General features: G+C 37.1%; 1 protein-coding gene and 1 long non-coding RNA gene across 3 annotated transcripts in view; both read left to right on the top strand.

Moving 5' to 3' along the window:
* Positions 1-26,941, top strand: part of FOCAD (focadhesin) — a 312,065-nt gene that overhangs the window by 114,631 nt on the left and 170,493 nt on the right. The gene's annotated exons all lie outside the window — the stretch shown is intronic.
* LOC118350195 (uncharacterized) lies at positions 342-25,998 on the top strand. The gene is made up of 3 exons (XR_004803513.2): positions 342-4,573; positions 21,878-21,935; positions 25,678-25,998. It is a non-coding gene; the product is annotated as an uncharacterized LOC118350195 (long non-coding RNA).

The following is a 26,941-nucleotide window of genomic DNA, read 5'->3' on the forward strand; positions in this document are numbered from 1 at the left end:
CCACCAGGATCATGTGGATTGAGGGTGGGATGATTCACCAAAGGGAAAATAGTTTCCTGACAATAAAGGTGGGAATATGTTAAATCGGCAAAAAAGTGTAGCAGAGAACTTCTCAGTGTTCTGGGAACACTGAAAATGGTGTAAGTACACACCAGGTGTGCCCTTGTATCCTCCCCTCTGAGCTCTCAGGCAGCCAGGTAGTTGTCCAAGCTCGGAGTGCTTGGTTGGTCACCTCTGGCTACTTAGTGTTTCAGATATTTACCCCACTCTTCTTTTTTTTTTTTAATTTTTATTTATGTATGATAGTAACACAGAGAGAGAGAGGCAGAGACATAGGCAGAGGGAGAAGCAGGCTCCATGCACCGGGAGCTCGACGTGGGATTCGATCCCAGGTCTCCAGGATCGCGCCCTGGGCCAAAGGCAGGTGCCAAACTGCTGTGCCACCCAGGGATCCCTACTCCACTCTTCTTATAAACTTGATATTCATGTGTGCTGTGAAATGGAAAAGATTGGGAAGTACTAGAGTGATCATTGGGTTTGTTTCTTTACTCAATAAATGTTTAAGAAGCAGTGGTAGAAATAGAATTTGGTATGTTATACTTCTGTTGATTATTTCTTGGATAGTTTTGAAAGAAATGAGTGTCCTTGTGCTGTTAAGATGAATAGTAGAGTGAAATGCTTAAATGCTTATTCAAATTCTTAACATAAGCAAAGGCCGTAGCATTAATAATGTAGAAGTAGAGTTTTTGTGAGAAGGATAAAAGAAGTATCCTTGAACTAGGACATACTGTTTGTTTGTTTATTAGAGAGAGAGAGAGAGAGAGCAGGGGAAGGGGCAGAGGGAGAGAATCTCAAGCAGATTCCCCACTGAGCGCAGAACCCAACTAGCAGATCCCATGACCCTGAGATCCTTACTGCAGTTGAAATCAAGAGTCCTGAACACTTAACTGACTGACCCACTCAGGTGCCCTTAGGAAACACTGTTTTCTCCTCACTTCTCCTTATTGAAGTGACCGTTTCATACCCTTTCACTGGACCTTAGTTATAGGTAAAGTAGCCAAAAGGAAAGGACTAAATATTTGGAAAAAGCAAGTTTTCCAGTTGGAATAGACTCAGTTGAAATGAGTTATGATTGTAATCTGTTATTGGAGGGTTGTTTCTATTTCTTTCATTAAGTTAACAGGTCTGTATGAGATGTATTAATGCTTGATATGTCTTTGCCCTTTCTTACCTTATAGAAAGAAGCTATATTATGTTTAAGCACTCTGGCTCAGATTCATGCACAGGTAGTTGATACTAAACAAAAGCCTTAGACTACTAATAAGCAGAAGCTAAGTAAATAAGTAGGTAAGAGAAGAAGTTTCGAGGCTATTTTCTTCCTTTGTTTTGGCAGTCACTTAACCTCTGGTGGAATTCGCTGGCTTGCAGTATGCTTACTAAGTATTGAGTTTTTGTGTCATCTTGATTTATTGAAAGAATCCTACTGTAAGATCTTGTGAGAAAAAATATTTGAAAAGTTTGAAAGACATGAGGTATGCTTTGGTGTGCTTGTTATTATTCTAAGGTATTGAAATTATGTTCAGTGCTTTTTTTGTTTTTTTGTTTTTTTTGTTCAGTGCTTTTTTAACAGTAGTACAAGTCAGTATCAACTAGAAATGTTATATTCGTGTTCATAACCATAAGAAAATGGGCCTTTTAGAAAATATGTGATTGTGTTAATCTTACTTATCATGGAGTTTGGTGGGTCCTCTTCTTCTGTGAGTTTTCAGCCTTCATCTCTCACCTGGTTTCACAGGCCATGCATTTTCCATTGGGCTTCATAGCTTTAGGGCCATGGAAGACTAATGGAGTTAAGTAGTCTGAAGGGAACTTGGCTTTGTGAGTACTGTTTTAGAGTTAACTAGATGCAAATGATTATGTTAAAATAACCAGATAATTACCCAAAGCTACAGCAATAAATTGACAGATGAAAAAAATAGGAAAAATTACCCCCCTACCCCCACCCCATCTAGGAATGCTGTCAGCAGTTACTAATAATCCTGATAGTTTTCTTACCTGGACATCACTAGATTGAATTTGAGGAAGATACAAATTCAGGTCAGGCAGTGGTCAGTAAAAGTTAGGTGCCTTTTACATTCTTGGAGGGAATGTCTTCTGGGGTTCTGGGGAGAGATCCAAGAACGAGCATCCTGTGTAAATTCCCATGGATGTCTTGAAAGTTTTAAACACATCAATTTAGTTTAGACAGAGTTTTTCATATCACAGCTTTTGCTTATAATAAATGAGAGTGCCATCTATTTCCTAAACTAGTGTTTTTTCTGGAAATAAAAGTTGATAGATTCGTGTGCTTTTTGGTTATGTTTATATAATATAGTTCCTGCCTTTCTAATGCTGAGTAATGTTATTTTCTTTCATTCTGATATAAGTCATTCAGAGTATTTTCAGAGATGCCTGGATGAGAACTGAAGCACAGGGCTTCATGGCTCATGTACAGTAATGTCCAGTTGGCCTTACTCTTCCCTCTTCAGAGAGCTGTTTTCCTACTTCTGTGATTTGTTCAGGACCTGGTTTCATCGAGTGTGAAGTCAGCGGTAGTGAATGTTAAATGTGGATTCTACTTAGTTAATTAAGGGATAATAGGACTCCAGGCCTAAAGGAGGATATTTTCTGAACTTTACAGCTTTTTTTTTTTTTTTTAAGTATTCTCCACACTCAGCGTGGACTCCAGTGTGGGGCTTGAACTCATGACCCTGAGATCAAGACTGGAGCTGAGATCAAGAGTCAGATGCTTAACGGACTGAGCCACCCAGGCACCCCTACAGTTTTTTAAAAGGGCAATAACAAATCATATTTTGAACCCTGAGCCAATGACTGGGCAACTCGTTTATAACATGATTGTGGACAGTTTTGGAAATGTCTCACACTGCTAGAACTTCTTAGGGAGAGGTTAGTTACTCTTCATCAGTAAGGCAGCTTCAGGTAAACTCCATGTATTTACTTGGGACTCCCCTAACCAAACTGCCAAGGTGTTTTTCCGATCCTGGACACCCTGAGAAGAAAAGGCTGCTAAAAGTTCTTAAAACCTTCCCTATCTATTACCTTAGCTATATTATATTAACTGCATTATTAGCTATTTACTATAATATTATAATTGATTACATTACATACTTAACAGATTATGTAATTATATGTTAAATACATAAATATAATTATTTATTATATTGGATATGTTATTAAGTATAGCTTCCCTATAGTTGTTGGAAGTGAGATTCTCCATCTAATCCTGAAGAATAACAGAGCTGTTGGAGGAAGTTATTTTTCCACATCGCAGTAGGTTTATACAAAAGCCTTATTGGAATTTTTAGGGGCTTAATAGTAGATCTTCTAAATATATATAGGGAGAAGACCTGACAAAAGCTTATAGTCTCTTCTGGAAATCAGGGCTCCTTGGTAGGGGTTTTAAAACCTGAGAAAGCGTTTTTTTCATATGTTTCTACATATAGTATAAGAGTTTATGGCAAGATTACATAGATATCTGCATTGAATGTTAACCACAAAGTTTAGTGCTTTTTAGATAGGCCAAGATGGTTTAAAATGAAATCTTATAGTTAGTATCTCACCTTCAAAGAAAGAATTCTAAATACTACATGTAAAGAACATCACAGTTTCTTTTTGACTGGCTGATGGAATGTGTGAGAAAGGAGAAGTTTATGAATTTTGAGTTTAGAGAACTACACGTTTCTTCCTTAAAACCTCCCATCATTGAAATGCTGAACAAATTAAGTTTTGTGAACCTCACTGCCTTTCTCAGACCCTGGATACTTGCTTATTTTTCTCTTTTTTGGAAGTGGGGAGAGAATTGCGGGGGGTTTTGTTTGTTTTTGTTTTTTTACTTCCCTTTACAGCTCTGGGGTCTTTTATTTCCCGTTTACATTTTGGTTGTTAATTCTAGTTAAAGGTCTTGCTTAATGGGAACAATGGCATTCTTTGAGAATTTAATTTTATCCTTTGTAATGTTTTCAGAGCTTAATATTTTCCATTTGTAAAAGCGTACACACTTCTGAGCCATTTGAAATCACTTATGTGGCTGGGTTCATGGCTCAGGACTTGCTGGTCTTTTAAAAGTCATATATTATCACATAGTAAAAAAAGCTGACTTTCAGGGCAGAATCCTGTGATAGTTCTACTCTGGGTCATAAGCCATATTTTAACATGGAAAATGAATAGGAAATGTGTGAAATTTAATGGCCTGTAAGTTACTGCTGTGAGAAAAGGAGAAAATATATTCTATAAAAGAACTTGCACAAAGAGTCTTTGGACACTTTGCAGTCTGTTCTATTGTCACTAAGTTCTATGAATTGTTACCCCCTGAAGTCAGCCTGCTTTCTGTGTTCTTCACACCAGCAAACAGAAGCCAGAATGTACAGTACTTTTAATAAAGAGCTTTACAGATAAGAAGTGCTGTACTACTCTTTCCTCGTAGCCATAGCATCGATTATGCCTACAGCAAAATTGGGCTGAGCCTGTCACCATGAAACAATTAGACAAAAAGAAACACAGACTGAAATTCAAGGTCAGGTATCTATTCCATTCTGTGGGAATATGCTTATTTCTTCTTTATAAACCCTACATAGATATCTGTAGAATAAACATGTTTTTAACTGACATTTGAACCCTTTACTGTTTTTCTGAATTTTTGTTGTTATTGTTGTGTTTGGTATTTTTTCCCAGAAAGCCTAGAATTTTTACCCAGCAAGGAGTTCTTTATGAATTTCTTGCCTTCCCTGAGTGTTCGTGTTGGGCAGGGTTTCTTTTGAGGAGTCTGTAGATCGTAAATCACTTAAAATTCTCACTGAAATTGTTTGATTGTGATGTTCAGTTCAACCATGTATCGCTGTGATATTCAGTAGTTCTAATCGATTGAACTGAAAACATTTGTCTTGTTGTGTCACTGAGCACGGAGTATAGCCGGGGAGGGCCTGGGGCCCCGAACTGCATTTCGAATAGTGGAGTCTTTCTGCTCCCAGTTAAATAACCAGGCAACAGTAGCTTTGTCTTCTGGTTAACACTCTCTAAGGAAACTGCTTGAGATGGACGTCTAGTGTTGGTGAAGGGCTGGGAAGGGGGATCAGAACTTTGAATTTCAAAACAGGCATGAGGAATTCCTGTCAAGGGGAAAACACACCAAAGTCCGCCATTGCCAGAAGAAAAATTTGTTATTTTAATGAGAGGACAGGGCAAGGAGAAGGTGGTCTTGGTCTTCTGCCTACTTGCATCATGGCCAGACACTCTAAAGTGAAGTTGCCAGTCGACATATTTTACCATTCATTCTTCAGCTCTTCCATAATCAGCCTTTCAAATACGAGGAGAGTCTTATTTATGGAAACATTGCTTTACATCTACAGGAGCAACCCATGCAAGTTCCCTGCAGCCAATTTGGCATTGATTCGTAAATATAAATGGATAATGAAGGCTCACCAGACTTTGAGAAAATTTAACAGCATTACTAATTAGAGATCTGTTTCCAAAAGAAAGAGAATTCAGGAAGCAGAATATAATACAAAAACAATCTATATCCCAAGAGATGTTGGAAAGCTATTCTATGTTTTTATATTGTATACAAAAATACTGTTGTGACAAAGAAGAAATTCAATGACAAGGGATTTTAGAAATGAAAAATGTGATTGCACAGTACATAAATGGAGACAGGATTAGTGGTTTACAGAATGTGCAAGTAAATATTTCAGAATATAGGACAAAAAGTTTTTAAAAGTTAAGACATTGAGGGTCAATATTGGGAGTTATAGCATCTTTCTATAGAAATTTCAGTTGGAGGGGATCTCTGGGTGGCTCAGCGGTTTAGCACCTGCCTTTGGCCCAGGGTGCAATCCTGGAGCCCTGGGATCGAGTCCTACATTGGGCTCCCGGCATGGAGTCTGCTTCTCCCTCTGCCTGTGTCTCTGCCTCTCTCTCTCTCTCTCTGTGTCTATCATAAATAAATAAATAAATAATAATAAATAAATAAATAAATAAATAAACAAACAAACAAATAAATAAATAGATAGATAAATAAATAAATCAAAAAAAAAAAAAAGGAAAATTCCAGTTGGAGGGAATGGAGAAAGTGGAGGACAGAAACTTAAAACACGACAGAAAACTATTTTTTAAGCTGAAAAGACCAAGGGTACAGATTGTTAGGACCCTTTGAAAGCCAAGCAGCATATGTAAGAATAGATCAATACCTAAATTTGTCCCTGGAACTTAAACAATAAGGAAGAAGGCATAAGAGATTTTTAGAGAAAAATGGGGAAAAGAAGAACTTAAAGCAAAATTGATCTTAATTTTTTACCAGCAGTACTCTGGGTGCTGGAATAGACGGGAGTACTGCCTTCTAATTTCTTGGGGAAATTCACTTTCTATCCAGATTATTTGTCCCCATTATTCTGCTTTTTATGACTGATGGTAATAAAGACTTTTCCAGTTGTGCAATAATTCAAGAGCCTTTCTTGTTTACTGGTTTTTCTGAGGGGAGATGGAGATGAAACCCCTCAAGGACGTGCTCCAGCAAAATGGAAAATAAATCCAAGAAAGCACAGAGAAGAAATGTTGAATGGTGATCAAAATATCCAGTATACCTTGTGGTTAATTTAAAATAATTATTTATAGAGTATGAAAAATAATTACCTGGAATTAAGATCCAAGTTTTAAAATATGTTGGGGGTAGATAGTGGGAATGTGATAGTGAGAAGAGTTGAGAATGTGCTAAGGGTGAAATTGTTTTGGAAACTGAGTAGTTCCTGATGTTACTGGAAAAACAAATTGAAATATTTATGTAAACCCTTATTAGTAGCAACTAGTGATTTATAATTTCTAAATAATGTAACAAAAGGAAGAAAAATTAAAGAAAAACCCTAAAAGGATGGCAAATATTAACATAAAATAAGATGGTAGGAAAAATTACAAATAGACAAGTTATGACAATTACTGTGAAGGAATTAAATTATCTTATCAAAAGAAAGACTCATATACTATACAGTGTTTCTAAGAGGCAAACCTTGAAACAAGTGACACAAATTGAAAATAAATGGTAAAAATTAAAAGCTAGGTAGATTATTAAGATAGAAGATGTGGTAACATTATCATCTGAGGTAGATAATACAGAATCCAAAATAAAAAGCCCCATAGGTCAAAGGATATTTTATGTTGACATAGGTAGAATTCCAAGTCAGATTTCATTTAGAAGCCGTTCCATTGAATGGAAGTAAGGAATCTGAAAAATATGTCTGATGGTAATGTTGCTCTCTTTCTGGATGTTTTGGCCATTGTTCATTCAAGAAAAGGAAATAAAACTCACATATGTACTATAAAGGAAAAAAGCTTTGGCTTTTTAGAAAATGCAAGAGAATCAAAGCTGTTGCTTTTCGAATGGATAAGAGAGTTCATTACAGTGGATAGATGTAAGATCATTGTACAAAACCAGTTGATCTTACAAAAAACCCAATAAATTAAATAACATTGGCAGTATATGGTAAAGGTATAATATACAAGCAGTATAGAAACTGTAACTTGAAATGCTAGAAATGTATAGAAACAGTTTGATGTAATTATAAAACTTCACCAGGGCATCTGGGTGGCTGAGTAGTTGAGCATCTGCCTTCAGCTCAGGGCGTGTTCCCAGGGTCCTGGGATGGAGTCCTGTATTAGGCTTCTGGTAGGGAACCTGCTTCTCCCTCTGCCTATGTCTCTGCCTCTCTCCCTGTGTCTATCATGAGTAAATAAGTAAAATCTTATAAAAAACAAAAACAAAAACTTCAACAAAACACAATGGCTTCTAGTATGATACTTTTGCTATGGAATTCACATCATAAATATTTATCATTGAAATTTAATGATCTTATGATTGCAAGACATTTAGTTTTGTTTTTTCCGTTAATTACCTTTAATTGGTATATGGGTTCTGATTCATTACCATAAATTCGCTGCAGAAAGATACTCAATTAATCAATTTCACATATAGTGCGGAGGGGCCAAATGTGAAGTGTTTGTCATGTTTGCCAGCTTAACTGAATTCTGAGTTCTGTTGAGTAAATTGGTTCTAGACCTTTTGATAACCTTCCAGTGCTAAATAGCTTTAAATTGTTCTACTCATTAAAGCTATAGTATCTTCTTGAACAAAGCAATAGCTAATAAAAATAGCTAACATTTACATATGCTTATAACATACCAGTCACTATTTTAATCACTTTATTTGCATCTATTAATCAACTCAAACAGCTCTTTGAGGTTGCTACTGCTACTATTTAGGAACTGAGGCACAGAGTTTGATTAACTTCCCCAAAGTCACACAGCTAGTAATGGGCAAAGGTGAGATTTGAGCAAGGTTTACCAACTTCACATTTATAAGATTGGCCCAGTTAGTTGTAAAGTGAATTAAATGCTAAGAACCTCAACATTTGTTTGAAATCTGGTCAGATCTTCAATCTTGTGTGATTATTTTTGCCTCTATTCTAGCTTCATTATCCCTTATATAAATAGGCAAATACATTTAGCCAGATATTTTATACCTAAATAGAACACCTATAGCAGTCTTAACTCCTGAAAGCATAGATCAAAGGGTAGATTGAGAAGATCCAAGTGAATCAGCAAATCAGCAAGCATCGTCGCAGTTGGGCTTATTGCTTAATGATCAAAAATGATTTTATACATTTTTGTTTCTAATGATCATTACTGAGAGATTCTGAAATTTAATCAAAGTCAGGAATATTAGTGAACAAAAATGGTTATTATAGTCTCTTTGAAAAATAAATGTCAGTCAGTGTTGAAGAAAATTATACGTTGGTTTTTAGGTTTGAAACATTTAAAGTATTTGGTATGATATATAGCTAATTCAGGATCTTGAAAGGGCATGGTGACATAAGTTATTCAGTAAATAGTCAGAGAACCTGCTTGGGACACACATTTATTTAGAACTTGGGACACAGAGACCCTTACTGGGGGAATCACAGTGCTTAAGGAAGATAGAAATATCCTAGCAGAGTACTGCGTGGTGAGCGCGATAATACAGGGAAGCATAGGATGTGGTAGGATGGACCCCAGAAGGGCAATGAAGTCATAATAGGAAGACTGTCTGAAGTAGATGATTCATAAACTAAGCCTTGCAGACAAATACAACTTAAAAAGTATCTTTGAAATGAACAAGAAGAATATATTGCCTGTTTTTATGCTCTATAAAATACTACTCTTTATATATGACATTTATGTGATCCTCCTTGAGTACCATTGTTGAGCAAACTGTAGAATAAATAAATTTCATTACTTTGGGTGCTGGAGCAGAGTTTTTAAATTTTTAAAATTTTTGTTTTGTTTTCATTTTTTGTGAACCATAGGTTCTCTAGCAGTAATATATTTTACATTTCAGATGTAATTCTTTTTGTTGGAGAGTGAAAGAAAGCCATTGATAGTCACAATTGTAACTAATTGAAAGAATTGGTCAGGATTTGGTGGATTTGATGGGAAAGGTCTATTCTAGAATTTTTTTAAAAGATTTTATTTATTTATTTGACAGAGAAAAAAGAGCATAGGCAGAGGGAGCAGCAGAGGGAGAGGGTGAGGCAGACTCTGTGTTGAGCAGGGAGCCCAACGTGAGGCTACATCCCAGAAACTCAGGATCATGACCTGAGCTGAAGGCAGACGTTTAACCGACTGAGCCACCCAGGGGCCACCATTCTAGAATTCTTAAAGTAGGACAGCTGTGTTAGTTCCCTTACCAGAAGTCTTGAGACTTGTTCTGTCCCTTTGTCTTTTCAGCACACTGGACTTCTACCCTGCCAGTGACAATTTTGAGCTTTTCATGATGGGTAGTATTAAAGACCCTTTGGCCAATTGTCAGAACAGTAATGTAATGCAATTGGGCATTCTGAAGTCAGTTTATTTCAAATGAGTAGACATGGTTACAAACTCAGTGGAGCCAGACGAGTAGTTAAGGAGTGACTTGGGATAATTTCTGTGTGTCAGACTTCCAGTATATTGATTGGACTTTCAGAGGCCCCGGGTCCTGTTATCCTTGTTCAGGAGCATTTTTGTGGTAGTGGATCATAGCTGTATTTAAGACAATTTGTGTCCCCTCCCCTGCTCCATCCAGAGAAAATGAGCATGTAAAAATATATGTAACCTGAATTTTTTATCATATCACAGAGTTAAATAGCACTAAAGATGAATGAATATGATTAAACACAGATTAGCAGTTTTAGGTGTCCTATGGTTATTCTGAGTATAAGCGATCTTCATTGGAAATTTTGAATAGATTACAATTAGATTTAGAATTCATAAAAGGAATTCCCTAAGGGAAATAGTCTTATTTTTTTTTGTCTCCTAGTGACCTTGGACAATTCCTGGTCAGATTAGTTCCTGGACAGGTACCTGCTTTGTTGCCTGATTGAATTAATGCACAAATATATTAGGTGCATGTATATACTCCTAGAACCAAAAAACCCTATTTTCCAATATTGTTGTGTGTTATCCAGACTAATAAAGGAAACAGTGTGGAGTCCAGGGATAGAATTTAGGTTAGGTTAGATTACAGGAAAATCTTGTTAAATGAAATCCTATTAATTTAGGGTTCAGGGTAATTAGATACAGGCTGAGTTAAAATATAAGCTGATTTTGAAGCTATTGTTTTTAGGCAGTTTGGGCTTGCTCATTTGCATGAGTACAATGAATGTGCCAATTTAAAATGATCACATTATCTATTCATTAAGACATATCAGCAGGGACTGGTACTTGGCAACACTTGGCTAATTGGTTTGTTACAGTATGTACATGAAAGTAATCGAATTTTGTTTCTTTAACATTTTTTTCTTGAATCCAGTCTTTCCTACCTTCATTGTTTCCAGTAGTCTGACTATTAATGATAATTATACTGGTGGCATTTTACTCTACTTAGGTGTATTTAGTTGTCAAATTGTATTCAGTTTTTAATGGTGCATCTTGATCTGGGCTTGGAATTCTCCTTCAGCTTGAAATACTGTAGATACCTTGTTTTTACTAGGTCTCATTTTATTAGGCATTTTCAAAACATTCACTTTGTCATATATTCATTCTCTCTCTCTCTCTCTCTCTCTCTCTCTCTCACCTCCTATATGGCAGGTTCTGGTAATACTAAGATGAAAGGGTATAGTCTGTTTTCAGAAATCATGGAGCTTAGTGTGTTGACAGAGGCATTAAAATTTACTGTTTAGTGCAGGATGGTGATTGCCGTTGTGGAGGTTTTTGTCAGTGTCCTTGGAACCTACATGAAGAGGAGCACAGGTTTCCCAGATATGGGGGAAAGGAAGGCATCCAAGGCAGGATGAAGAGCACGTGCAAGGACACAACTGTGTGGCAGGTCACAGTGGGAGAACAAGGCTGCAGGTCGTACTCTGTTAAACTGAGGTGCATAGGGTACAGGAAACTGTTCCTTGAGTGGATTCTGGGCAAGTATTTGGAAGCAAGATCCTGAGAGCCTTGCAATAAGAAGGGAGATGAAAATTTATCTCAGATATAGAGGAGATGAAGTTATATGACAGGATGTTAGAAGTGTTGGTGGGGACATGGAAATGCCAAAATGATTTTGAGACAGAACACCCAGTAGAACTTGTAGAGTGATAGGAATAAACTTAGATGTCTGAGTACTAAGTGAGGGTCTAGAAGTTAGGAGATGACAAGATGAAGAGAAGAGTGGAGATTTTTGCAGCAAGTTGCTGGAGTGCTGCCAGCCTCTCACCTCAAGCCTGGTGACAGGGACTTCAGGGAAACTCTACCTCTTCCCCATCCAACTGTGTGTATCCCTTGCATTTGGAGTGGGCAGATGTATAAGATGACTGTCCCCAAAATCTAACATCTAAAGGAGAGTGTTGGGCTAGCCATTGTGATCCTGGAGGCGAAGGAGAGAACCAGCAATGTGGGGATTGGCTTGCATGCCTAGAATTTGTCAAAATGGAAGACATGACCATGTTTCTGGTGGACAGAGTGCGGGCAACATGGGCAAGGAACTACAGTGGACTTGTCTCATCTCGCTTTACAGGTTTGCTTAGAGGGTTATACACACTTCTGAAAGAAACAGGATTCCTGCAGCATGTGGGACAATCAAACCGGAAGGGAGCATCTTACCTGTATCAGAAGTCTCAAGAGAACTTAATCTTGCAGGTTTAGGCTGCTTGCCAAGGAGCCAGAGGAGGGTCCCTTTGGGGTATGTGAGCTGTAAAGACACGCCTCCTTCTGTAGCAGAAGGAGTGCTGACACTACTCTTCTCTGAGAGGCTGGCCCCCTTCCAGGGAAGGAAGGGGGAAGCCATGCCTATCAGCATCAATTAAAGGGAGTTAGCAGAGGGAACCCCTGAGAATTTCTCCAACTGTCACTATGAAAGGGGACTCCAACTACCTCCATTTTGACTTCAGACTTTCTGGTGGATTAAGTTTTTCTTTCTAGCTTACCTCTTTCTCTTTTTTTAAAAGATTTTATTTATTTGGGAGTGAGCAAGCGAGCGAGCATGAGTAGGGGGAGAAGCAGAGGGAGAATTAGGCTCCCTGCTGGGCAGGGAGCCAGACATAAGGCTCCATCCCAGGACCTTGAGATCATGACCTGAGCTGAAGGCAGACGCTTACCCCAAGAAGCCACACCAGCCCCCTTTCTAGTTTATCTCTTAACTGAGACAAAAGACCATGCAGGCAAAGCATTCCCTGATGGGAACCGCAGTTATCCCCTCAAGCGATGAGGAATGCCCTGAGCCAGCAAGACCCCATCCATGATTGACCCCAAGACAGTGATGGACCTGACCTTTACTGCCCACCTGCATACACCCACTGACCTTTGTCCTACATTGTCCTTAGACAAACATGGAAGTATTTCTCTGTACTGTGGAGGCTGCCTTCTCGACATTAGTCTCAATGAAATAAATTCCTTCTCCTTTTCCCACCACTGGTCTCTCTGCCTTTGGATTTTATTGGTGGCGAGGGGCTGAACCTGGTCTGTATGCGACCCCTGCTCTTTCACTCCTGTGCCCTGGTACAACTATATACCTTCACTGCAGAGATTCTGCATTTAACTATCTTAATCTCATCACAAGGCAGTAAGAAATGTGTAGCTGTCCTCAGGTTAGTCTTCTGTGGGCATTGAGTGATGCTGAACTATTTATTGTATTAGAGGTTGCCAGATGATTGGTTCATTTCACACCTTTTCCTTTGGTTTTCACTTTAAAATTTTTTGTGTATTGCTGAGGTTTACACATGGCTGTCTCCAGATTTACTCTATTTGAAGCTTTTCTCAGTGATGTCATATTGCCTTTATAATTAATGGTGAGTTGCTAAAATATTGTGATGCATAAAAGTAATTGCAGTAACCAGTTATGCCTATTCTGTCCCTTTTCATGTTTCTTTTCCTTTGAGACATCGATGGAATTTCATTTAACCTGTGTAGAAACCAGGAGCCTTATACACATTTCTGTTGCCTGGTGAAAAATCGTTGTTACCTGTTTTAAAGTGCTCAGTGAGCATCTGATGAGTTCTTAGTTATTTTTTGAAGCCAGGGAGGATTCAGGCAATGGTCTGCAAAATTGCTGAAGGAAGTCCAGGAATCTTTTTTAAAAATGGTGGAAAAATGAAGAATCATGCCTGCATATATTAGGTTGTCTTAAATCAAACCCTAGCTGAAGCAGTAGTGACACATGCTGTTCATGAAAGACTTAATACAGTTCTTCTAATCGGATGAATTGTCTTGTTGTGCAAAAACTGTTATTACACTGTGTGTGAAACCAACCATGCTGCAGGGGGAAAAATTAAATCGCCTGACTGAGAGGTCACTTGTGAATAGTAACACAAGATCTATTACCGTTATTAGGGGCTCTGGAGGACATTCACCCTTTTATGGTCTTTCAACTGCTGGAATGAAATATTTTAGTGGTAAATGACACCCTTCTGGGAAATCCTCCGAGGGATTCATTCTTTGCTGTTTGTACATTTTAAAAAGGGGGAGGGGCCTCAGGGGAAAAAATCACATTGTTCCTTTCAGATCACTTAAAAAATTTACTTATTTTGACTTGGTGTGATGACGATTGCCTTTTAATGTTCCTCATTTACACCATTCTTAATCTGGGTCTATTAGTATCACACTTTATCTTTCGTAACATGTCAGGCACATTCTGTAATCTTTTCCTTAGGGAAATTCATGATCACATGGAGGCTCAGACACCAAGGGTATATGCATTATGTCAAAATCTGGATTAAGCACTTTAAAATTCATGAAATGAGAAGTGTCCTTATTTTGTTTATTTTCTTTTGAGGATCTCTGAGTGTATATAAGGAAGATTATGCAAGTATATATTTTAGTTCTGCATGGCAACCATGCTGAGTGGTAAATATTTTAAGAAATATTTTCAGAAGTGAATGAATAGCTATTGATCTGAGGTGCAGCTTTATAACATAGTTATTAAATTGGGAACCGGAGTTCCTTTCTTATGGATTACATTCATTATAAACTGTCAATCCATTCCGGAATTACCACTCTTGGATTGTCTGCCTTTTTGCTATTTTGCTATATGGTTGAGATTAGCTTTTATGGGGGGAATAGAACAATATAAGAAATCAAGAGCATTGCAAATAATTGGAGTGATTTTTTTGTGAATTTTGAAGTCTTACCTATTTCTTCCCATTATTTGAGTTTTGCATCTTTTTTTTTCTTCTAAAACTTCCTTACTTTATTGCCCCAAAGATATGGAACCGTTATAGTGATGTGAATAAGCATACAAATTCTGTTGGATTTTGGGTTTCTCAGTGCCTTCTTTTGTTACAGGTATTTTGATGGGTTCATTAAAACCTATCTGTTGAAATGGGGGTTGGTCAGAAGAAGGAAGAGAGGGAAGCGAATATGTTGTCAGTAGGAATAATACGTAGATATTTGAGCTTCACCTGGAAATAAAAATAATTTTGTAAAATGGGAGATAGAAACCCTTTGTCAGGTTGCTAATGAGAGGCTTGACCTAGCCGCTGCTGCTGTAGCATCTTTGGGGATGATGAGAGATGCAAAATGCACTGTTGCTAGGCAACTCTCTTGGCTGCCTTTGGAGCAGGTTCATATGTGCTAAGAGCTAATGAATCCTCATGTCTGCTCTTTGAGGCTGTTCAAAAGCCAATGAAGACATACCGGACATTTAGCATTTACAAGTACCTGAACTATTCTTGCCATGTCATTTACCCACTAAAAAAATTAAGTTGACCATTTAGTGTGTACTGAATATTGCTTTATTTTTTCAAGGTATATCAAGATTTGAGCCCTAATATGTTTTCAGAAAGGAGCTCAATAAGGATGCCTTAGTTCCTATTGACACTAGTTAAGTTGTTCTATGTGAAGGATTGTTTTAAATTCGAATGCTTTTTTGCACCCCCCCTAAAAAAAAAAAAGCAATCATTTGTTGGAACTTGCCTCTTTAAGCCTCTTAGAAAGTTTTAAATTATACTGTCTTCATGCCTTGCTCAGCCCAAAGGCATTATTTCTAAAGTTGATAGAAATCTGGAACCCAAAACTAATTTTATAGGTGGCCTGCCTAAAACTCCTTCCCTTTCCATCCTCCCACTCCCAAATCCTGGGCAGTAGCCTTTAACAAGTACAGAACATGAATTAAAGCCTGATAAGGAACATCCTTGCATCAGATAATGAATCTAAGTACTTGTAAGATCCCACCCAACCTCTAGTAATAACTACCTATCAGGGGTGCTGTAAGGATTACAAGATTCTGTGCATGAACAACATTGTTATGTGCCATATGAACACAGGTTTTTATAGTGAATTCCAAGGTATTGTCTAAATCCAACAAGAATTTTGTATGACTGGATTATTAGCTATTAGTCAGGCTTGTTAATATTTTGGTAGGATATGGGATAATTGTAGTGGGATTTATTTGTAACAGGATTTAGCCTATACCTTGTTTATATTTTGGTTGTATTAACCTCTGATTCTTCCTAATGTCATAGCACCTAGTATAATACCATGTAATAGAAGGCATTCAATCTGTATCTATTGCTTAAAGTTGTGTAAACCTCCTGTATAGACTAAATTAAATTGTTTCATTTCTTGTAATATTGCAAAGTATACTGGAGAGTCTGTTGTGATTCTGTGTCTGTTTTCTCACTTTTAAAATAAGAATAATAGAAGAACCCACCTCATTAAATTCATCATGTAGAGTAAATGAGATAATCCAGAGTAGAGTACCTGGTTTATAATCAGTGTTCAATAAAAGTTATGTATTATTAAAATTTTGGTTGATTTTTATAGCCCCTTTTATTCATTTCACAATTATTTATCTACTGCCTTATGTTCAAGGAGCAGTGCTAGGCTATTTAGCAAATAGACATGTTCCTTGCCCATCTGGGGCTTATTGTTATACTTTACTCCCCAAGTGCATGCAATGAAAGCCATTAACTGTTTACTACCTGTGCCTGTGTGTATGTGAGCGTGAGTGTCAGTGTGTGAGTGTGTGTGTGTGTATGTATATGTATGAATGGGAGAAACTACATTTAGTATATTTAGGTGCATTAATGGGATAAAGAATAGTGCTGTTCAGTAGAAATACAACATGAACCACATACATACTTTGAAATTTTCTGGTAGCCACATTGAAAAAGTAAAAATAGGGGTACCTGGGTGGCTCAGTTGGTTAAGCCTCCATTTTTTTTTTTTTTTAAGATTTTATTTATTGAGAGAGAGAGTGCACATAAACAGAGGGGAAGAGTAGAGGGAGAAGCAGATTCCCCGCTGAGCAGGGATTCCCCTGACCCTGAGATCATGACCTGAGCTAAAAGCAGATGCTTAACCAACTGAGCCACCCAGGTGCCCAAGCCTCTGACTGTTGATTTTGGCTCAGGTCATGATCTCAGGGTCGTGGGATCGAGCCCCATGTGGGGCTCTGAGCTCTGTACTCAGCGTCTGCTTCTCTCTCTTTCTCCTTCCACGCTTCCCCCTGCTCACACATATGCTCGCTCTCTCTCTAAAATAAATAAGTAAATCTTAAAAAAAGTGAAAATAAATAGATGAAATTAATTTTAAAATTTTAATTCAATATATCTGAAATATTATTTTAATGTATAATATGAAACATAAATTTAATATATAATATGTATTTTAATATGTAACAATTAATGCAATATTTCATCTATATATATTTGTATTAAACATTCCGAATTTGGTACATATTTTAACCTTATAGCACATCTCATTTTAAATGCTCAGTAGACACATGTGGCTAGTGGCTACTGTGTTGAATAGTATAGAGGTACTATAAAGATATCCCAATGCTCATTTATTTGATATATATGTAAATATGTACTTACAAATACTTTTTTAAAAAAAGATTTTATTTATCTATTCATGAGAGATACACAGAGAGAGGCAGAGACACAGAGGAAGAAGCAGGCTCCCTACAGGTCGCCTGATGCAGGAATCGGTCCCAGGACCCCAGGATCATGCCCTGAGGTGAAGGCAAACGCTCAACCACTGAGCCACCAAGTGTCCCACAAATACTCTTTTCATTGATTTTACTTGGCTAAAAATAGCCTTACAGTTTCTGCAGTGGGATAGAAACCTAAAATAATTAAGAACAATAATTCTTAAAATGGAATATTCAGAGAGGTGCTCAGCAGGTGAGGCTATGTCAGGAAGCTGTGTGTGTGTGTGTGTGTGAAGGTAGCCAGTCCTCAAAACTTAAACTCTGTTAACTTGTCTTCTTTCTTCAGCTAGTCTTGAGTTTCATCCCACTCGTATGTTTTGGGCTAATAGTATAAAGAATAGAAATAGTGTAGCTGCCTGCAAGGCATTCCCAGGCTAGTGTGGGCAACAAATGTGAGAAGGAGTAACTATTACTCAAACTGTACTGAAATGAAGTTGTGCCCAAAGATACAGTGACAAACAGTATTTAGAATATTCTTTACTGAGAAAGTGCGAATGACTCAGTTGGCTTTAAATATTTTTTATAGCTATAAAACAATAGTTTTCATAGTTAGTTCATAAATAGTTGAACTCTCATTTTGAAAACAGAGGAACATATACAAGGTTCAGTGAGCAAGGGAAAGGATTTGCTTTGTGCCTTGAAAACTAAGCTGAGCAAGAAGGCAGTGGGAGGAGCATGATCAAATTTGGTTCCTTGACATCAAGTAAGTGTCTTCTTCAGGTGGGAAATTTACCCTCATTCCTCCAGTGAGCCTCTACTGGGTCCTACTATCACCACACTCATTTCCACCTTTTTTACTAGTCCTGTACCTGCTGGTCATTTACCATCCAGTTTGGTTCCATCACATACTGAAGCATTGCTCTAAATAATTTTAGTAAAATATCCTCTTTTTTTTTTTTTAAACTAAAGTAATATGGAATAGTCATATGGAAAATATCCAAACAATATAGTTTAGTATATATTATACTCACAAGCAAACACATTTATCTTTTTTTTTCTTTTTTTGATTTATTCATTTATTCAGTAGTGACAGAGAAAGGCAGAGACATAGGCAGAGGGAGAAGCAGGCTCCCTGGGGGGGAGCCCGATGGAGGACTCGATTCCGGGATCCTGGGATCATGCCCTGAGCCAATGGCAGACACTTAACCACTGAGCCACCCAGGTGCCCCACAAACATACTTATCTTAATCTACCTCTTCCCCCTAAAATATGCGCACAAAGGCATTGTGTTTTGTAAATGTTCCTTTGCAGGGGCACCTGGCTGGCTCTGTGGGTTGAGCATCCAACTCTTGATTTTGGCTCAGGTCATGATCTTAGGGTTCTGTGTTGGGCTCCATGCTCAGCGTGGAGTCAGCTTCTCTCTCTCCTCTACCCTCTGCTTGTGCACCTGCATTCTTTATCCCACTCTCTCTCTCCAAAAAAAAAAAAAAAAAAAAAAGTTCCTTTGCAGTTTGTGTTTTTCTGTTATTAGAATGTTAGAGCCATTTTTCCATGATAGTTATACAGATCTATTTTATGAGTGTTGAAGGGCAGTGTATCAACAGGTTTTTTTTTTCTTTTAATATCTAAAGCTTAATGTGTGTACCTATTTCCACATGGACAGACATTTAAGTTGTCCCTGTGTTCTTTTTGCCATTATAGATAATGTGGTAGCAAACGTCTGAGGTATTCTTGTGCCCCTCAGCCCTTCAGAACAGCCTTGTTCAGTAGAACTTTCTGAAATGTTCTATAATATGTGCTATCCCCTATGGTAGCTACTAGCCATGGACGACTATTGAGCATTTGAAATTTGGTTAGTGTAGCTGAGGAACTGGAGTTTTATTTAATTTTCATTAGTTTAAATTCAAATTTAATAGCCACATGTGGCTTGTGGCTACTATATCAGGCAGCCCAGCTCTAGAATCTTGTCCTTCCTCTGAAAAAGGAAAAGCAGTCATTGTTACACTCGTAGTATTTTACACTTACCAAAGGCTGTCTTGAATTGTTTTCTTGTTCTTATATCTTAATTTCTGTCCATAGAAACCATTTTCTGTACTTCAAATCTTCAGAGTTGAGTTTGGCTAATTCAGTCAATGATGTTTATGATTCTAATTGTTAGTTCCTTGACAGTAAACTCTTTGAGAGCAGGGGCTGACTTTTCTTTGATGTATCATTAAAGCTTAACACAGCACCCACCATGGAGTTGACCCTCAAATATTTTTGATTGGTAGGTGTATAATGCATAGGAAAGTTTACTCCTACTATTGATATTTGGAATACTCTAGAAGTTATTCTTTTAAAAAATCTACATAACATATTTTTAAATTGCTAGGTTTTTTGTTTTTATTTTTGTTTTTGTTTTTTTTAGCAAAATATAAGATGATTCAGGGTCAAGGGTCTATAACACTACCCCTGAATTCAGTGATTTGCTAGAAGGACCACTGGACTCAAGATATAGTTGCAACTATGACTATGATTTATTATAGCAAATGGGAAAAAAGCAAAATGTGCAAGGGAAAAGATTCATTGGATAAAGTCCAGGGGCAACTAGGTACAAGCTTACTTCTTACAGGGGTCCTCTCCCAGGGGGGTCTCCCAGAATGCACTTTATTCCTCCGGCAATGAATTATGACAACATGTGTAAAGTATTGTCTACTAGAGAAACTTGTTAGAGACTCTGTGCCCAAGGTTTTTATTGGGGCTGATCAGTGTAGGAACCATGTTTTGTTTATTTGTACACATGTTTAGACATGGCCATATCAGTAAAGAATGGTAGGAACCCATAGAAAATCCACTTTCCAGGATCCCACCTGGAGGCCAACTTTGCAATCAAGTCAATTAAGGATGGCAGTCTCAGGTTTGCTACATTAACTCTTCTGTGCACAAGTATTTTCTGAATATTCTTCTTCTTAAAGTGTATCCATCTTTACTTAGTAGTTTTCATTGTTTAACCCTTAGTGAGCTCTTTCCTTTCTAGAGAGCAGGTAAATATTCACTTACCATTCTAGTTTCTTAAAAGATTAATTCTCTCTGATTTTAATTCTTGATCCATTGGAGTTTTTTTTCTTGCATGGTAATGTGTTAGGATTCCTTCTCATTAATCCAGTTTTTCTATCACCATTCATGGATTAATCTTTTTTTATCCTATTGGTTTGCACCTTCTGCTTCTATCATGAATGTCATTGTCAGTGTCCTTTTCCTAACATTCATTTTATCTTTCTAGCCTAATGATATTCCTTAATCCACAGATCATGCACAATAGGAGTTTACTAAATCTGTTTTCTTTCATTCCTTAATGGTATACCATCTACTCCAAGAAATGGAATCAGTCTTCTTATTCATTGTTGCAAGAAATTTACATCAATCCTTTTTAATGTTACTGGCTTCTTTCATTAATTTCACTTCATCCTGGGTGTTAATCTTCTTGGCTAATAAAGCATCCTAATAAGATCATTTGTTTACCATTATTCATGCAGACCCCATTTAATGGTCAGCCTTTTATTTGAGACGAGGACCTTATAAAATTCACAGTATTAAGATATTTACCACTTACTTAATCTTCAAAGGATTTTTTGTCATCGAAGAAGAGTGAATATTGGAATCATACTTTATATTCAGCCAACTCGTGTTAGCCATGTAATCATTTTTTCTCAAATGTAGTATGGATTGGCTCCACATCAACTATAGTCAGTCTAGCATAGTTTTTCATATCCCAGTAAATTGACCTGACTTTCATAGCTTTGGGTTCTTTGAGCAATTTACTATTTTAATCCAGAAGTATTGACTATTTTTACTACACAAGTGCTTACTAGCTGAGCTATATTTAGTTATATCCCATTGTTGGAGGGCATTCAAACTCCTCCTCCCAATTCTTTTTTTTTTCTTTTTAAGATTTTACTTATTTATTCATGAGAGACACAGAGAAAGAGAGGCAGAGACACAGGCAGAGGGAGAAGTTGGCTCCGTGCAGGGAGCCTGATGTGGGACCCAATCTTGGAACTCCTGGGTCATGCCCTGAACCAAAGGCAGATGCTCAACCACTGAGCCACCCAAGCATCCCTCCTCCTCTCAATTCTGATGTACACAGTGACATACCCAGTAATAGAGATTGACTGTACCTGATTGGAAGGAAAAATACATACATTATACCTGAAGGACATTGGCTTTTAACTTGTGTCCTGCCAGTCAGCCACTAAAGATTTAGGTCTCATCGTGATAAAAATATAAAACCTACTTTTTTCAGGGAGGAAATTTTATGCTTACAGGAATTCGATCATTATACTTACCATTTATAGCAAGTGTCAAAATGTTAGCAATCGAAAAAATTAATGTTGGTTTTAGTTCTTTCTCCCACTGGTGGTTGCGTGTTAATTATGTGGCTAACCATTACTTTATAATTTTTCTTATGCCATTTTCTAAAAATAGAAATTGTTTCTGACTCTGAGAGATAATGAAGATTCAGATGGCTAAGGAGACTCCTCAGGTGATTTGATACTTGACTTTACCTTATTTTAGTCTAGCGGTATTTCTCCTGTTTTTCCATACTTGGAGCTTCTGTGCTGTTCACCTGATTTTCTATGTGCTGGAACTTCTTACCTCAAATTCAATGGATGTCCTGGTAACATTTTGATATGCTGGTAACATTTACTTAGTATTTTCTAAATCTCTATTAATTTGGTCAGAATACTCTCCTTAAGTACTTCTCTTTGCAAGTGTTTTATCTTAAATAATTATTTACAGAATCATATAACTGTAACACTATTTTATTTATTTATTTATTTATTTTTAATATTTTTTTAATTTTATTTATTTATTTATGATAGTCACAGAGAGAGAGAGAGAGAGGCAGAGACACAGGCAGAGGGAGAAGCAGGCTCCATGCACCGGAAGCCCGATGTGGGACTCGATCCCGGGTCTCCAGGATCGCGCCCTGGGCCAAAGGCAGGCGCCAAACTGCTGCGCCACCCAGGGATCCCCTGTAACACTATTTTAAGATCCATCTTGCTGAATGGAATCAGAGCAAATTAGGAGTAATTGATGCATTCTTTTTTTTTTTTAAGATTTTAATTATTTATTCATAAGAGACACAGAGACATAGGCAGAGGGAGAAGGAGGCTCTCTGCAGTGAGCCTGATATGGCTATATGATATCCCAGGACCCTGGGATCATGACCTGAGCCAAAGGCAGATGCTCAAGCACTGAGCCACCCAGGTGCCCCAGTTTATGCATTCTGAAAGCATTTATGGTATCCTGGGAACCAGAAGTATGGTAGGCAGAGTGGCAAGTACATGGGCTTTGGAGGTCAATTGTTTGGTCCAATCTTAACTCTGGCATGTGCCAGCTCTTTTAGCTTGGGCAAATTGTTTGGCCTTCACGAGCTTCAGTTTTGTCATTTGAAACACTGTGATAATCATGATTTTCTGTAAGTATTTAGGAGAGTGTTCACAGTAACTGTCCAATAGATGTTAGCTGCTAGTATTAGAGGAGTCAGTATAGATCAGATGCTTAGTCTGGACTGGAATAAGGCTAGAGTGAATCGCAAATAGAAGGTTGCCCAGTGGGGGCTTTCTATTCTAGACATCTTTCTTCCCTTGACCTTGTTTGACTCTGAAAGTTTACATTTCAGACCTGGGACTACTTATCAATTATGTTTTATATAAATATAATTTAAATCAAAGAAGAAGAACATTGTACTGTTTACATTTCTTTGATGTTACTGCATGCCTGCAGTTTCCTTATCAGTGAAAGAAATTATTAGCTTTTCAGCACTTTGTCAATGGACTGCTTTCCAAGGTATTTGTAAATGTGCTGCCGAAGCGAGCTCTTCAAGGTATTACTTAAATAATAAGCCGAAACCATAAGTAGTTATGTCAAGTTAAGTGAGGAAGGTAGAATTAACTAATGTTTAAGGCATTATGCCCTTTTTTTTGGTGAGAATAATTTTTTAAAATTTTCTTCAATGTTAAAATTATTAATGCATTTATGCTTCTCTTTGTATGTACGATTCATTCATTGAATGTATAAAAATGTAGTTTTTTATTTCTAAATTAATGCATACTGTTTTCTTCCACTGTTTTATAAATGGCAAATATACTTGCATATGAATTTACTTTCATGTTTTTCAAGGGCAAAATCTTATGCAAAGATATTTCAGCATTTATCTCACTGAAGGACATAAATGAAATATGAACTAGGAATGTACCTGTGTAGTTCAGGTCTAGTTTCATACAACCGAAGTCTGAAAAGTTAAAGAAAACCTGATAATGCTTTGGATTTTTGCCTCTTCTACTAGATGACCATGTCTTAAATTATTTCTTTTCACTAGTGTCCTTATTTCTGTGGATATTAATTTATTACTGTATCTTTTATATAGTGATAAAATATGAGCTCTCATTCATTTAAAAAAGAGGGAGAGTTGTAAACATTAATTATATATTCTTTCATCTGATGACTAAGATAAATAGCAAAGCACTTTCTGTATAACCCCATAAAATATTGCCAACATAGATGTTTTTCATGAAATCTAGAGTTAAATTTTTATATTCTGTTCTTTATATGATTGACTCCAGGGAGATGCTGATTTATGTCTCTCCTGCTTGCTTTTTCTTGTATGTTTTGTATAATCACAGGGAGAAGTCTTACTTGATAGCTGTTTATCCTGTTATAGATGGTCTGGAATCTCTGCTTTCACTCTGCCAAGTAGAATGGAGGAGTGGACTGGGACATGTACTCCACTAACTGGCTTTGTCATCCCTCTGGGCCTCACTTCCATCATCTGTAAAATAAAATTGTTCAGGGGTGTCTGGGTGGCTCTGTTGGTTAGCGTCTGACTCTTGATTTTGGCTCAGGTCATGATCTCAGGGCTGTTAGTTTGAACCCCTGTGTCAGGCTCTGCATTGAGTGTAGAATCCTCTTGAGATTCTCTCTCTCTCTCCTCCTCTTCCTGTCCCTCCCCCTACCCAAAATAAATAAAGTTGTTCAACCAATAGAACTCGACAAAGACTCTTAAAAAACAACCCCTTGATTCTTTTTTAAAATTATGGTACAAAACCACATATGAAATATACTTCTTAGCAGAATTTTGGGTTTAAGGTACAGTATTGTGTATAAATTTTCCTCTTGCAAGACTGAATCTCTATACTCACTGGATAGTAGCTCCTTGTTTCCCCTTCCCCTCAGCCCCCCAGCAGTCACCATTCTGTATTCTTCTAAGACTGCCTACTTTGGATACCTGGTACAAATGTGGAGTCACGCAGTATTTGTCTGTGATTGGCTTGTTTCGAGTATAATGTCCTCAAGATTCATCCATGCTGTAGTATGTTACAGGATTTCCTTTCTCTTAAGGCTAAGTAATATTTCATTGTTATGTATAGACCACAGTTTCTTTCTCTTTTCACCTGTTGATAGATATTTAGGTTGTTTCTATCTCTTGGCTATTGTGAATAATGCTGCAGTCAGCATGAGAGTGCAAGTACCTCTCCCAAATCCTGATTTCAGTTCTTTGCAATTATACATAGAGAAGGACCCAATATTCCCATTTTGTTCATTATTTTCTATCAGTCTTACAGCTATTTTTTAAAAAAAAGATTTATTTTTTTGAGAGAGTGAGAGCAAGTGCGAGGAGAGGCAGAGAGGAGAATCTTCAAGCAGACTCCCTGCTGAACGTGGAGCTCAATGTGGGGTTTGGTCCCAGGACTCTGAGATCATGACTTGAACCAAAACCAAACGACTTGAGCTTATCTGACTGAGCCACTCAGGTGCCCTAGTCTTGCAGGTTTTTGCCTCTTATTTCCTCTATTGTATCTTACTTTGTGTTTCATCATCATTATTATTATTATTTTTTTTTTGTAGGGAAATGCTTTGATTCCTTACTCATTATTTTTTGTGTATCTTCTCTAAGTATTTTCTTTGTGGTTACCATGGGCTTATAGAAAACATCTTATAACAGTGTATTATAAGCTGATAGCAACTTAACTGCTGTTGCATTAAAAAACTCTTTTATTCTCCCCACACTTGGTTATTATTGGTACAAATTACAGGTTTTTATATTGTGTATCCATTAACATATTTTTATAGTAATAGTCATTTATACATTGGTCTTTTAACTCCTATACTAGAATTTAAAGTGTTTTATGCACTATCATTACAGTATTCTGTGTTTTTCTATTTATTACCTACCTTTATTTTTAAAAATACTTTTAAAGATTTCTTTATTTATTTGACAGAGAGCACAAGGAGGGGGAGCAGCTGGCAGAGGGAGAGAGAGAAGGAGGCTGTCTGCTCAGCATGACCCTGGGATCATGACATGAACTGAAGGCAGACACCTAACTGACTGAGCCACCCAGGCGCCCTCCCCTTCTTTTTAAAAAAATATTTATTTACCTTTATCACTGAATTATACTTTGATATGCTTTTGTGTTGCTATTATCCTTTAATTTCAACTTGAAGGGTTTCCTTTTCACATTTCTTGAAAGGAAGGTCTGATGGGTGAACTCCCTCAGCTTTTATTTGAAAAAATACTTCTCTTTCATTTTTGAAAGAAAGTTTTGCTGGCTATAGTAGTTCTGTTTGTGAATATATATATATATATATACATATATATATATATATATTTTTTTTTAACACTTTGAATATGTTATCCTGCATCCCCTTCTGACCTATAAGATTTCTGAGGAATCTGCTAATAGTCTCATGGGGGCTCCTTAATAATCCCATCATTCTAAACTTTTTTTTTTTTTTTAAAGAGTAAAGAAGGTTGAGGGCAGAGGGAGAGGGAGAGAGAGAATCTTAAGCAGACTCTATGCCCCATGGGGAGCCCGATGCAGGGCTTGATCTCACAACCCTGAGCTCGTGACCTGAGCCAAATTCAAGGTTTTGTCACCTTAATTTGAGCCAACCAGGCATCCCTCCCATCATTCTAAATCAGTTGTTTATCATTGGCTTGAGTTCTATTGGAACGAGGGATGCAAAGGAATAGAATTTTCTGAAACCAAGAAATCTTGAGACTGAATTATAAGGCACTTTATCCAACTTATTTTAGATTTAAAGACAGAGCCTTCATTCTCTTTCTGTCTCCAGAGAGTAGAATGCTCAAGCAGAGGATTCAAGAGCTTATAATTACATCTCAAGTAATTCAATCCCTACACATATGTTATTTCATTAGAAAAATTACTTTATGCAAAAAAATATTTTCCACACACATATATATCTGTATTTGTGTTTTTCTAATTAAATAACACCTATTTTGTTTTTTCCATTGACTTTTGAGGCTTTAATTTGGGATGTAATACCCATGGAACTGTATTAAGATTGTTTACAGTAAAACTTTCCCATTAGGTTTTTTCATTTCTGAACTCACCAGAAAAAAAGAAATACCCATACATACTTCTTTAAGTCTGAGGCTTGTAAAAAAACTATACTCTTCAACATAGAGCACTTTATTTCTTTTCTGACAATCTAATTAAAACAGTTGTTTAAAACCCTTACAGT

The sequence above is a fragment of the Canis lupus genome, chromosome 11 (genome assembly GCF_003254725.2).
Source record: "Canis lupus dingo isolate Sandy chromosome 11, ASM325472v2, whole genome shotgun sequence".
Taxonomy (NCBI): Eukaryota; Metazoa; Chordata; class Mammalia; order Carnivora; family Canidae; genus Canis; species Canis lupus.